At 44.4% G+C, this 13,524-nt stretch overlaps 1 protein-coding gene and 1 pseudogene across 1 annotated transcript in view; one reads left to right on the plus strand and one right to left on the minus strand.

Annotated features, from left to right (window-relative positions):
* Positions 1-7,656, plus strand: part of LOC144762198 (uncharacterized) — a 158,493-nt pseudogene extending 150,837 nt beyond the window's left edge.
* Positions 1-13,524, minus strand: part of LRFN2 (leucine rich repeat and fibronectin type III domain containing 2) — a 1,621,598-nt gene that overhangs the window by 518,928 nt on the left and 1,089,146 nt on the right. The gene's annotated exons all lie outside the window — the stretch shown is intronic.

Below are 13,524 nucleotides of genomic sequence, written 5' to 3' on the forward strand. Positions count from 1 at the left end.
GTCGAATCCCACAAGGATTCACAGACAGTCCATCCATCTTCAACCAGTTGTTGAGGAGGAATCTCGAAAATCTAGTACTGCCGCAGAACTCGGTTCTGGTACAGTACATAGATGACCTACTTGTTGCGTCAGAGACAGAGGAAGCCTGTAAAGCAGACTCAATTGCCTTACTGAACCATTTAGCCGAAAATGGACATAAGGTATCTCCGAGCAAGTTGCAGTATTGTCTGACAGAAGTACAGTATTTAGGGCATCGGTTAGAAAAAGGGAAACGTAAGGTGTCCCCAGAGAGGATTGAGGCGATAATGAAGATGAATGCGCCTACAACACAGAGGGAAGTTAGAATGTTCCTAGGAATGGTGGGTTACTGCCGACAGTGGATAGTTAACTTTTCACTGAAAGCAAAGCCCTTACAGAAACTGACGCACAAGGAGGTGAGTGATCCGGTACCATGGGACGAAGAATGCTTGGTGGCGTTCTTGCAGCTGAGGGACGATTTATGTCGTGCTCCGGCTCTGGGAATGCCCGATTACGAGAAATCATTTTCACTCTATTGCTGTGCGAGAGAGGGATGTGCTTTGTCAGTCTTGGCACAGACCCACGGAAATGCCCGTAGACCAGTTGCATATTTTTCGGCTACATTAGATCCAGTCGCCGCAGCGTTGCCCGGATGTCTCAAATCCGTTGCTGCAACGGGTGTCAGCATTGAAAGGAGCGAGAGTATTGTGATGGGACATCCAGTGGTGGTGTATGTACCACATTCAGTTGAATTGTTAATGACCAGGACGAAGACGCAGCATCTGACCAATAGTAGGCTCACGCGCTACGAGCAAGTTATTCTTGCCGCGGGGAACGTGACCCTCAGGAGATGCTCTGTCTTGAATCCTGCTACTTTAATGCCATTACCTATTGTAATAGAAGGCGAAGGATGTGAAGACCACGATTGCCTTGATGTGACTGAACTATGCACGAAACCCAGACCAGATATTGTGGATGAGCCATTGTCTGACCCCGATGAAATTTATTTTGTTGATGGCTCATGTTTAAGAGACGATACTGGTCGATTGAGAGCAGCTTATGCTGTTTGTACCATTACTGGAGTTGTGGAAGCCGCTTGCCTGGAAGGAGTACATTCCGCACAGGTAGCAGAAATCATTGCCCTAACTCGTGCCTGCATAGCAGGAAACGGAAAGAGAGTCACCATATACACTGACAGCCAATATGGTTTCGGTGTGGTTCATGATTTCGGGCAGTTGTGGTCTCAGAGAGGTTACATGACCTCCTCTGGTTCGCCCATTCGAAATGGAGAATTTGTGCGACTGTTGTTAGAAGCATTACAAGGTCCAGTTGACATCGCAATAGTAAAGTGTGTAGCTCATACTAAGAATACAGATTTTGTGTCACAAGGCAACAGATACGCTGATGAAGTCGCACGTTATTGTGCGGAACAAAATTATTCTTTCTCAAAGGTGGAAATAGAAGGTGCGGAAGAAAGGACAGAATTAAGCATGATGTTAGAGACCGTGGATACCTGGGAAGATTTGAGGGTAATGCAGGAGAATGCACCAGAAACCGAGAAAAAGGCATGGGAAACAGCAGGTTGTGTGCGAAGTGAAATGGATTTTTGGGTTTCAGCAGATGGGAGGGCTGTGTTACCTGAAGAATTAGCTAATCCCATGGCGAGAGAAATACATGGTCCAGTACATCTAGGAAGGGATGCTATGATGAGAGTGTTTAGGCAAACTTGGTATTGCCCTAAATTTAGAATAGCAGCAGAATCAGTATGTAAGCGATGTGTTACCTGCCAACAACTGAACGTAGGCAAACGAACACCAGTCACACTGAGTCACATTGGGAGGTCGGGGGGGCCTTTCAGTAGAATGCAACTAGATTTCATCGAAATGCCAAGAGTTAATCGCCTTCGGTATGTGTTGGTGATTGTATGCGTATTTTCCAGATGGGTTGAAGCGTACCCTACACGTAGGTGCGATACACTCACAGTGGCTAAATTGTTGCTCAGGGAGTTGATACCGCGCTTCGGGTGCCTGCCTCTTTGGAATCGGACAGAGGAAAACATTTTAACAGCGAAATAGTGAAGATGTTGTGCTCCACACTGAATATCGATCAAAAGCTGCATTGTAGTTATCGACCAGAAGCTTCAGGAATTGTGGAACAAGTGAACGGCACTTTGAAGAATAGATTGGCTAAAGTAGTGGCATCCACATCTTTGAGTTGGCCAGATGCTCTTCCTTTAGTGCTTATGAGCATGCGCAGCACCCCTGACAGGAGGACCGGTCTCTCTCCACACGAGATTCTGATGGGGAGGGCCATGAGACTTCCCACAGTTCCAACTGCTGCCCTATTGAATATTACAGATGATCTGATCTTGGATTATTGTAAAGGACTGCCTGACGCCATCCATTCTGTGTCCCTTCAGGTGCATGCGGCTGAAGTTCCAGCATCGAGGAACCTGTGTCATGACCTGAACCCAGGGGACTGGGTGTTGGTTAAAAAACACGTCCGGAAGAACTGCCTAGATGTTCGCTGGCGTGGGCCCTTTCAGGTAATCCTGATAACGAACACAGTTATGATTATTGTTACTCTACTTAAACATTCTAGTGCGGGGGGCTGCCAAATTGGATCCATGCATCCCATACTCGAAGAGTTCCAGCACCTCTAGAAGGAACAGCTCCTATCCCAGACGAAAGCCCGGAAGTGGAAGAAGAGTCGCAAGAAGGGATTGAGGCAGCTGAGGGGGTGTCGGAAGAAGTTGGGAACGCATCGGATTCAGAAGAAGAGCGAAGGCAGGACGGCAGTGAGACTGAAGACGCAACTGAAGGAGAGAGCAGCAGTGAATACGAAACAGACACGGATCAGTACCAGAGTGATCAAGAACCGAGTGTGAGGACGAGATATCGGAGAACAAGGTGTGAGGCTGCCACTTGGCCGGGAAGAGACAGGAGGCTAAGTTTGAGGTCGGCCCAGGAAGAAACCCTTGCTCCTATATCTGAGGACTCGGATCAAGAAGTAGATACCCAGGAGGGAACCGAGGAGGGCCTTAGAAGATCAAGGAGGGTGCGAGTGCCTAGTAGAAGATACTCTACTCCTGATTGGACCTACCTCATTGCAGATGTCGGGGGGGCACAGAACCGGGAGGATCAGGGAAGTGGACCTGGTCAGAACTAACCCGATCATCACAGTGCAAATAAGGTTTCTACTGCCAGGAGCGGAGACCGAAAGGTTGCTGACACTTAACATCGTTCATCCTCCTCTCCTGAGCGGAATAAGAAAATTGATTTTAGAGACAGTTGAATTTCCAGTTTGCTGTTCACGATATCCAATATTGGAGGGAACTCTTCTTCGTTTGGAAATGCTTGAGCGAGTAGTAGAAGTTCTTGGAATGCTCATTGTTGTGGATTAATACCATATTGCGAATGTCTTCAAAGGGGCGCAGAACTGGAAAGGTGAAGAAAGTGATCCTGATTAGAACGGACCCCTTTGTAATTGTGGATGTAGAACTGATAGTACCAGGAGTAGAAATTGAAAAAACGTTAACTCTCAATTTCGTCCGTCCACTTGTCCAGAGCGAAATAAGGAGAATAATCCTAGAAACAGTTGACTTTCCATGTTGTTGTACGAACTGCCCAGAACTTGAGGGCATGTTTCTTCGGATGGACATTTATGAAGACGTAGTGTCACTCCTTGAGCCATACATAACTTCAGACGGAGATAAGACTCTTGAAAGGAAATTGTAAAATTGTTGCAAGATAACCTAGCGCCGAGTGGAAGAAGAAAATGGTAGGGGTTTCCTTTTAGCGGATGGAGAAGGGCTAGGGTTGTCTATTTTCTACTGGACTTTGAACTGTTTTGCGGAAATAAATTGTCAAGCTTCCAAGTGTTCAAAAAGAGAGACATTGCAAGAGAAAAAGACTTTGTTCGAAAAGAGGAAGAAGTTGATGCAGGAAAAGTGTCCAGAACCACACTGTTTGAGAACATGGAGGCTGGCAACCCGAACCGCAGGGCAAAATGTATAGTTGGCACATTGTTGGGAGTGGTGATTTCCCTGATAATTTTAGTGGTTACTGTCTCATACATAGTGGGACACGAGAGAGATGCAACAGCAGTCAAGGAGGTCAAGGGAGTGTCAACACCGAGAACCACTATTGTTAATGATAAGGGAAACATCAATGATAAAGACAAAGCGTTGTTAGATGCAGAAATAAAAAGGTTACACACAGATGAGTCACAGGGAAATTTCAGGTCAAATGCTTATGCTAAATTGCTTTATGAATACGTTGATGTCATGGAGGTGAAGAATTGCTACGTTTGTATGCAATTACCAGCTTCGGTAGAGGAGGGTATCAGATACCATCATCTTCCGTTGACATATGGAATCACGTGCAGTTTGTTGTTGAGCATATTTTATGGACGAGAAGGATTTGAGTATTATTTCTCGAATTTCGACTCGACATTGCCAGAGGTCCCGAATTTCAAGCATTTGAACAAGTGGGACTACTACAAAAGCGAAGACAGATTACACAAATGGTTTATTCCATGGAAAACGTTAGATACTTCACATGCTCGAAGAAACAATCTGACTTGTCAAGTGTCAGAAATTGAGAAAAAGTTTATAGGGCAGGTAGATACTAGATACAGGAGGCAGAAGATTCTGAAGGCCTCAGGACAATGGGAAACTGATTGGACCAAGGAGGAAAGGGCACATCAAAGAAAGGGTAGTATTGGTCCAATTGCTTTAGATAAGGAGAAACGGGGGAAACTGTGCATCCACAGGAGTTACTCCTATTATGAGAATTTTTATGTAGGTCAAGTCAATTGTGAACATGCCTTTCAACTGGAGTATTACTCTAAGGACTTTTTGAAAGGGATGCAAGCAATTCCAAATGTATATTTTGTATGTGGAAGAAATGCCTATGTGAAGCTACCAGATAATTGGTACGGATCATGCTATCTGGCTGTTGTCTTCCCTAAAATATATCATGTTGAGAATTTAGAAACGACAAAGAAAGAAATACCAACTAGGTGGAAGAGAGGGCTGGGTGCAGCAGAAGTAGTTGGAGATGTACTCGGTGCTGCATTCCCTATCTTAGGACTGATATTGAATGACATTAAGATCAGGAGGTTAGCTACAGTCGTAGATAGGCTATCTGCCAGTACTGCTAGATCATTGATGCTGATAGAAGGTGAGATGCAATCGATTAGGGCAATGGTTCTTCAGAACCGACTTGCTTTAGACGTACTGTTAGCTAAAGAGGGAGGAGTCTGTAAGGCTTTGAAGGTCCAGGAGTGCTGCACTTACATTCCAGACAATTCAAAACCTCTAGAGAAGTACATACGAAACATCACTGCCATACACTACGAAATCGAGGATCTGACAAAGATAAACGTGTGGGAAAAAGTAGGTCATGGAATGGGTAAAGTTGGAGGTTGGTTTGCAAACTTAGGAAAGGGTATCGTTTGGTACATACTGAAACCCATCATCATAATTGTGATTTGTGTAATCACTTTGTAGGGATTGGTGCGTTTGTATCAGTGGTATAGAGCAAATAGGTTACAGAGAACTATGAGGAAACAGGAGGAAAAGTTGACAGCGATGCAGGACACTCAATACCGGAATCTAAACGCATTGGAGACAATGAAAAGAGGTGGCACTGCCACGACTTCACTTTGAAGGGTTCTACATTTTGTAATGGTGTCTTGATGGTGATGACCCCTGAAGGTCATCAAAGGGGGGATTGAGAGAGCACAAGTCTGAAAATGTATAAGTGCACCATATTTACAAGCACGTAGTTAGTTTAAACATGTTTTCACACGAGTGTTTTATATTTAGAAGTGAAATACACAGAGTGTCTTATGTTCAGTAGTGAAATGTATAGAATGTTTAAGTAGAGTAACAATAATCATAACTGTGTGAGATTAATGTAGAAATGTTGGAATGAATATGAAAACCTCACGTTCTCATGTTAAAGAATCATGTCAGAATTAAATGTAACTCTGAAATCCAGTTAAATGTGTAGGCCTCAGGGCAATTCACAGCAAACCTAAACGTGCTGCTTAAATAATGTGAGATGAGGTTGACGTGGTTCTTCCAAATGTATTATTGAACTTAGGGTTAAAATATATGCTTTATAGATGTGTTATTTTAGAAACGTATGCTAGTTAAGAATGTTGCTGTTTAAATCAAGTTAATGTTTTAAGAGTGCAGGGACCTGCTTCATGTAAATCAAGTAGGCCTGAACTGATAATGTCATATCGTTTGAACTGCCATGTGCTCGTTAGGGAAGAAGTCGAGAGGTGTCCAGCACAGAGCTTTGAGTGTGTTTTACGACCTAAAGATATGGTGGAGTCTGGAATTTGAGGCCCACTGCAGGACGAACTGTATGCAGGTGCGAGGGTCCTAATCAGCTCGAATGAAAGGGACTTTGTTCAGTGGCGCTTGGCGCAGGCCTGTAGGAGTCTCCAGGAATTTCAGGGGGTATCGGCGCACTGGAGAAGAAGCCTGGGAACCAAGGTCAACTTTAACGAGGGTCTTGAAGAGTACCATCATGGAGTTTACCGCGCAAAGATGTACCACGTGAGGGGCGTCCCAAGGGGCGTTCCTATCCGAAATGTGATTTGGTATTAGGGAAAGAGACCCGGGAGGAGTGCAGAGCAGATGATTTTGGGAGCCTAAGAAAGCGGATGGGTAGGCAGATAGGCTGATCAGGAGAGACCCATTATCAGAGAAGAGACAAAGAGAAGTGAGTGATCTTCTTAGGAAGTCATCACGGCTGACACCTAGAGGGGTAAAGATCTTGTTAAGTAGGGATGTCACTTAGTATAGTGTAGGGACAGACTAACCTTAATTTTCTTTTCTGTAATGACTTTGAGGTTGCAACTTGTATCCATTTTGGCAACGCTTATGTTATTTATAGTTGTACTCATTATTCTGTTTTTCAGACTCAGACTATTCAAAAAGTTCATGTTCATAGTGATACCAATTTATCTTCTGAATCTCATTTTGAGAAGTTTGTATCTTCAGTTATCTTTGACTTTATATTAAATCTTTGAAACTTAAATTTGGTCAGTGATCATTTAGAGTGGTGTAAGTTCTTAAATTGATTGACTTATTGTTAGATTACCTTTTACTCAATGACAGGTACCAACGATTCAGTCGACTTGGTTTGGGATCTGGTAAGGTAACTAGTAACCAGAAATCCCGCGTTAGCAGCTTCTTACGCTATCTACTTCAAGCCAGAGTATAAAATTGTGGATCCCATCTGTATGTTTCTCGTCTTCTCCATCCTGGTCTGGGGGTCACACTATTCTAGCCATATTGAGGGATGTGCTGCTCGTACTGATGGAAGGGACTCAAGGGGCGTAGAGTAGACTTCAGTGCTATGAAGGAATCTCTGCTGCGCATCCCGAGACTGAAGGCGCTGCACAGCCAGCACATCTGGGCACTAACTGTGTCGTAGCCAGTGCCATCGGTGCACATTGCGATCAATGAAGATGCTGATGCCCAGGTATTGCTCATAGAAGCCAGCACCCAGTTACAGAGCAAATTTAACTTCCACACCACGACAATCCAGATTCCACATTGAGAACTACTCGGAGGATATGAAAGACTGCTCTGAATGTCGAGACCCCTCGGACTGAAGACTCCCTGTTCGCCCTTAGCAAAGAGGCTCGCTTGATGGACCTGTGCAACACAGCTGTGTGTGGGAACAAGTCAGATAGAGGTGCAGGAGGCCTTTTGACAAAAAAAGGTTGTTGTTACACTGATGCTAGCTTTCTGACTCCTGCCTTCACTTCAATATAACATCCAATAGTTGTCTCCAACCTCCCCTGCCATGCCCCATTTAAGCTTCTACCTCTCAAGTTGGTCCATTCTGAGCCTGTACTGACTGAACCAGAGGTGAGCTGGACCACAGTGTGCCTTTCACCGGCCTCTGTGCGCTCTTCAGGGACACAGGCAGCTCTGGCTTCCCAGCTCTGGCCTCTCCACAGTGAGGCCTTGACTGTTCCATGGTGTCGTGTGGCCACTCAGGATGTTATGTATGGCTGTTTTGTGGTCTGTTTGTGTGACGATTTTATTGGTTGATGGTCTGTGCCAATGCTTGTCTGTGGGTTTTTGGCTATTTGTGTGCCGATTTTATTGGCTGGTGGGCTGCTTTTTATTGTACATTTTTCTGAAAGTACCACACATTGCCTGCTGCAAGCACAAATAGCCAAGTAGTCTTCCATACCTTGAAAAACACTGTCCTACAACATGTCTAAGTTTTACTTATTTTGCAAATGTGGCCCACTTTTTTTAGCTATTTGATTTGCCTGCCCTATGTTTAATAACATAACAGGTCTAGTTGCAAAGCGCATGATTACCCGAAGGTGTCCTGGGGCTGAATAACAGATGTTTATCGTTACCCAACTCAAGGCTATTCATTATATCGACCTCAAATGGATGAGTGGACCTGCTGGGATTTAAACCGGTCACCATGAGGTCAAGCACAGGCCCCTGCAGTGGCTGCTTTAGTGCAAAAAGCTACCAGACCCGGCTTATGGGGCTGCTTTTAATTTGGTGCCAGAGCCTCTTTTCTGTCCCATTCCGACAAGCATCGACCTCCGCTTGCACGGCTTGTGCTTTTGTTGTGTCACTGTTGTGGCTTGTGCTTTCGCTTTTTGTCTCACTATGCTGCAGAAGGCAGTGCACATGTAAAAAAGGGAAAAAAGTTGTTTCTTTCAGTGCTATTGTGTGGAAACCACAGTATGGGGCCCATGGGCTCTGAAGAAGAAGGCTTAACGTCAATTAAACTGGGCGGGGGAGGTCGCTCGGAAAAATGCGCGAGTTGTTTGGGGTTTAGTAGCTCACAACGATTTTCACTGACCAGAAGTAGCTCTCACTACACAAAAGGTTGGAGACCCCTGGTCTAGAAACATAAAACGACAGGAGGGAAGAGGGAAAAGGACAGCCTGGTAGGGAGAGGAAGAGAAAGATAAAAAATTGTGACATAAAGATGCGCTAGAAGGTTGGAGAGAGTAGGGCAAAAGAAAGAGAAGAGCCTTTAAAGAGGAAACCCACCGTCTTTATATCTGCTTTTATCTCGGACCGCAAGGTAACACTGCTGCAAAGGTGACGTTGGCCCAATAATTTCTGAAGTACGTAGAGTCAAGAGACATTTCCCGTAATCTCGTAAACTATGCCTTATTTATTCATATGTTTTGTTCCTGTTCTTTTATCTGCGCAGCTCACTGAGCCATCAAGAGCAGAACAAGCACAGATGGTAATTTCGTTCTTAACCTGAACAAAACTGCATTTTACTCAAATCGTTAAAATAAATGTTAGAAATAAATGTACCTAAAACAGGTGTCATGTGAAATAGGAACAGAAGGCATCGAAAGGTGTTAGATTTATTTGGCAATTAACTGTGGGAGAAAATATCCAATTTCAGAGAAGCCTCTTCCCTGGACAGGGGAGTCTCTTCCATACGAGGCAGCTGATGAAGTCTGCTGAAGCGGACCCGCACGAAGTCTCATAGCCATGAAATGTGCGGCTGTGTGATGACCAGAGGATGTATGAATGTGCATGCTCTTGAAAAGCAGCATGCTTATGCTGACGTTAAAACAAGTTCTGCAATCCAGGTTTCTGACTCCATTAGGGCGTTGGGGCATTGCCCCACTCATTATTTTGGTCCCCTGGCTCCCCAATAGATGTTGATTAAACATATATTTTAATTACTTAGCTTTTAATCTATACTAATATAATGAAGAGAGAGCCCAAACCTTTGAGGCGGGTAATCTCAGGAACCAGAGCACCAATCACAACACCCAATACAGCGTTGGAAAGGGCAGTTGCAGCAGAAGGACATAGGCTATGCAGACGCCCACCATATACATTTAAAAGGTAAAAGAACTGTGCCAGCAAAGTAGTCCCTTGTGGGCGTGTCTGTGTTGTCCTGTGGGCGTGTGCTGGGGGCGTGACAAACGCTGGGGGCGTGTGGTACATTCCGCCCTTCATGCCATGTCTCATATCGTGTGCTGTGGGTGTGTGCTGGGGGCGTGGGCGTGTGACGGGCACGGGATTACGGGGAAAAAAAGCGAGCGTTGTGCCCAATATTTAATTGTTTTTTCTTCCCAGGTTCTGGACATTCCAGCTCCGGGTGTCCACCCTGCTCCCTTTAAATACCCCTGCACCCCATAATCATAACCCACCCTTACTCCTTAAAATACCCCAACACCCTTAAACACTAACCCATCTTAACCCTATAAATATACCCTGTACCCCAAAACCCAAACCTATCCCTAAACCCTAAAAATACCCCTGTACCCCAAAACCCAAACCTAGCCCTGAACCCTATAAATACCCCTGTACCTCAAAACCCAAACCGACCCCTGAACCCTAAAAATACCCCTGTACCCCAAAACCCAAACCTAGCCCTGAACCCTAAAAATACCCCTGTACCCCAAAAAACCCAAACCTACCCCTGAACCCTAAAATACCCCTGTACCCCAAAACCCAAACCTAGCCCTGAACCCTAAAAATGCCCTTATACCCCCAAAACCCAAACCTAGCCCTGAACCCTAAAACTACCCCTGTACCCCATAACCCAAAATTATATCTGAACCCTTAAAACACCAAAACACCCCAAAACATATACCTCAGTACCCCAAAACATATACCCATACTTACCTTATCCAAACATAAAAAACATGCTTTTACCATTCATGCATTTACAACGAATTTAGTTGTAAATGTATGCGTGGTAAAAGCATATAAAATGTAATGCCATGCATTATAATGGCATTGCGGAGTCATGGTACTTTCGTAATGAAAGTATGCGGAGTGATGGTATGCGGAAAGAAAGTTGCGGAGTAATGGGTGTTTACCCTCCCCCGGTAAGTACGTTGGTGGCACGGCAGCCCACATCTCCAGCAACATACTCATATTTTTTCACCACCCATTTTAAAAATGCACAGGTCTCACTCATTGATGGCCAGCACCGACATACACTTTCAGACACACCTCCCGCCACAAGTTCTAGAATTCGCGAACTTTAGAGCTGGGGGGCTACGTTCGAATCTCGGCATCAGCTCAACATCCTATGACTCCAGGCAAATCGCTTTGTCTCCCCATGCCTACCACAAATGAATGTGTTCTTCTGTAATGTAAATTGTGCTCATGCCATGCTGTCGAGTTCGCGCTATATAATATTGCAAGGAAAAATAAAGTAGGGAAACTCGAGTTCACACACTACTGAACGCGCACTCTTAAGTGCATCAGCAGTGCACTGTGAACCGGAGCGTTTCACAGGCCTGTCACAGATAAGAAATGCTATCAAAACGAAATCCTACAAAACAATATACTACTGGCAGGCAGCAATTCATACCCGGGCAACGTCGGGACGGGCTGCTAGTAATAAATATAATGGCATGTAGCACAGAGCGCTCCTGGCTGAGGCGTCCAGTTCTTGAGAAGCCAATAAAGCCAGCGCGGGCCTCAGGGGGTGGAGGCTTGAAACACTGCTACAATATTGCCACTGCCAGAGTCAGACACCCATAGCAATAGCCATCGCTGAGTACACCTAAGTGCGCATGTCAGGCTGAATGGCTGCCTTTCTCCGGCCAGCCCAACATGCTCACTAGGTCTCTCTCAATCTCGGCAACAGAGCACATTATTGAGCCGGGAGTTGTTTCAAAGCAACAGCACCCATCTCGGTAATGAGCTGTGAGGTTCCCTGCCCCAGCGAATCCTGGCGCATCTGCAGGAGCAGCATCAGGATTGGCTTAGAAACTGTGATGTGGCGTTTTTACCATGGGCCATTGATATTGTTTAAAACTTGGGATGGCCCATCTCCCTCTGTCCCTGGGAAGTGTCACATATTTAAGTGCCCTTCTAGTTTTGGCATATGACCAGATGAATCTGTATACCATGTCGTCCATTATTTTGTACCAGAGATTCTCAAACTTGAGAGGAAAGGCCCTAAAATATATAAAACCTTTGGTAAAAATAACATTTTTACCACATTGTCTTCATCTCTACACACCTAGAGGACTTGACAGCGAAGCTCCTTTGAGAAGAGTACTACCACCACTCTGACTGCAGCATTCACCGAAGCAGAAAAATCATGTGAAATGAAACCTGGAATACTGAGTTTAGGTATTGAGGATTTAAGTTGTGTTTCCCGAAGAAGTATAACACTGGTGTTAGATGCCCTGAGTCAGGCCAGTATAGATATGAATTTGACCTTAATATTGATGCCACCGACATTGCAGGAGACTACTTTTATGGATTTAGTAACCGTACTTTCTTTTTAATCTTTTAGCTTTTTGCCGTATACTTTCCCTTTATTACTGCCCTCTTGTACCACTATCAGGTTATATTAACAAAAAACCCTGTCTTGCTAATCTTTACCTAGCTTATCCATGGAAAACCTCAAATTACTCAACCAACCTAACATTTTCTCCCCCCATAACCCCTGAGTTGGGTGCCGTGGTACAGCACCCAGAGCTGCTTTCACAGGTGATAGGATGTTTGGCTCTAATCTTTTGGTGACACTTCTAATCATATGGCTCACTGTCTTATTCTAATTGCCCTGTGGAAAATAACTTCAACTTCAAAGACCTTGCTAGCTGCCAATATAGCTAGAGACCTCACAAAACATTTAGAAAACACCCTAATTGTGACAATCAGACCTGCCTAAAAAATACTTTTCCAGTACCTAAACTTCTATACATATCCTTATACATTTACGAGCTGTTCGTAAATATAATTTTCATGAGAACTGCATAAAACCTTCTGTAGCAATAATGCATAATGCTGTATAATACAACAGGCAGTTAGGCAGTTGCTAGGCATCTTGTGATGCCTAGCAACTGCCTAACAACTGCAGCTTCTGCTCTTTGATTATGAAAAAAATCACTTCAGATCAAAATTTAGAATCTCTTATGGATAATGCTGCTTTAGAGTTAATAGGAGATATGGCACTTGTAGAGCATCTGCTGAGTACTGCTTAGTGCTTAGAGGAATTTAGATTTTTCAGGAATTCGTGGCAGATGGAACCGTAGAGAAGATCTATAATCGGCCATTGTGAATAACCTAAGTTTGGCTTGTACCAATCCTGCTACTACTCCAGCTTGTTTGAATGAGTAAATCATGGACTTGAGTTCCTTATGCTGACGAGAAGTGGAAAGAGACATATCCGCAAAGATACAAAATGAATAGTTGTCTGCAGTTGGGAAAGTCTTGCTCTGCAATACTTTAGTGATAATTTGCTCTTTGATATGATAATCTTTAAAGTTCACAAGGATCATTTTGGGGTACATTGGATTGGGGCAAAGGTAGCCAGGAACCCAATGTGTGCCCATGATTGTAAGATCATTAGTTGAAGTAGGAGATTCTGGAATTACATACAACTTCACCAAGTCCATCATTAACTTGCCAACACTCTGATCCTTCTGCTGGCCTTCTGGTATGCCCACAAAATGCAGGTTTGATCGGCGAGCTGTACTTTCCATTTCTTTGAGCTTAGC

The sequence above is a fragment of the Lissotriton helveticus genome, chromosome 6, assembly GCF_964261635.1.
Source record: "Lissotriton helveticus chromosome 6, aLisHel1.1, whole genome shotgun sequence".
Lineage (NCBI taxonomy): Eukaryota > Metazoa > Chordata > Amphibia > Caudata > Salamandridae > Lissotriton > Lissotriton helveticus.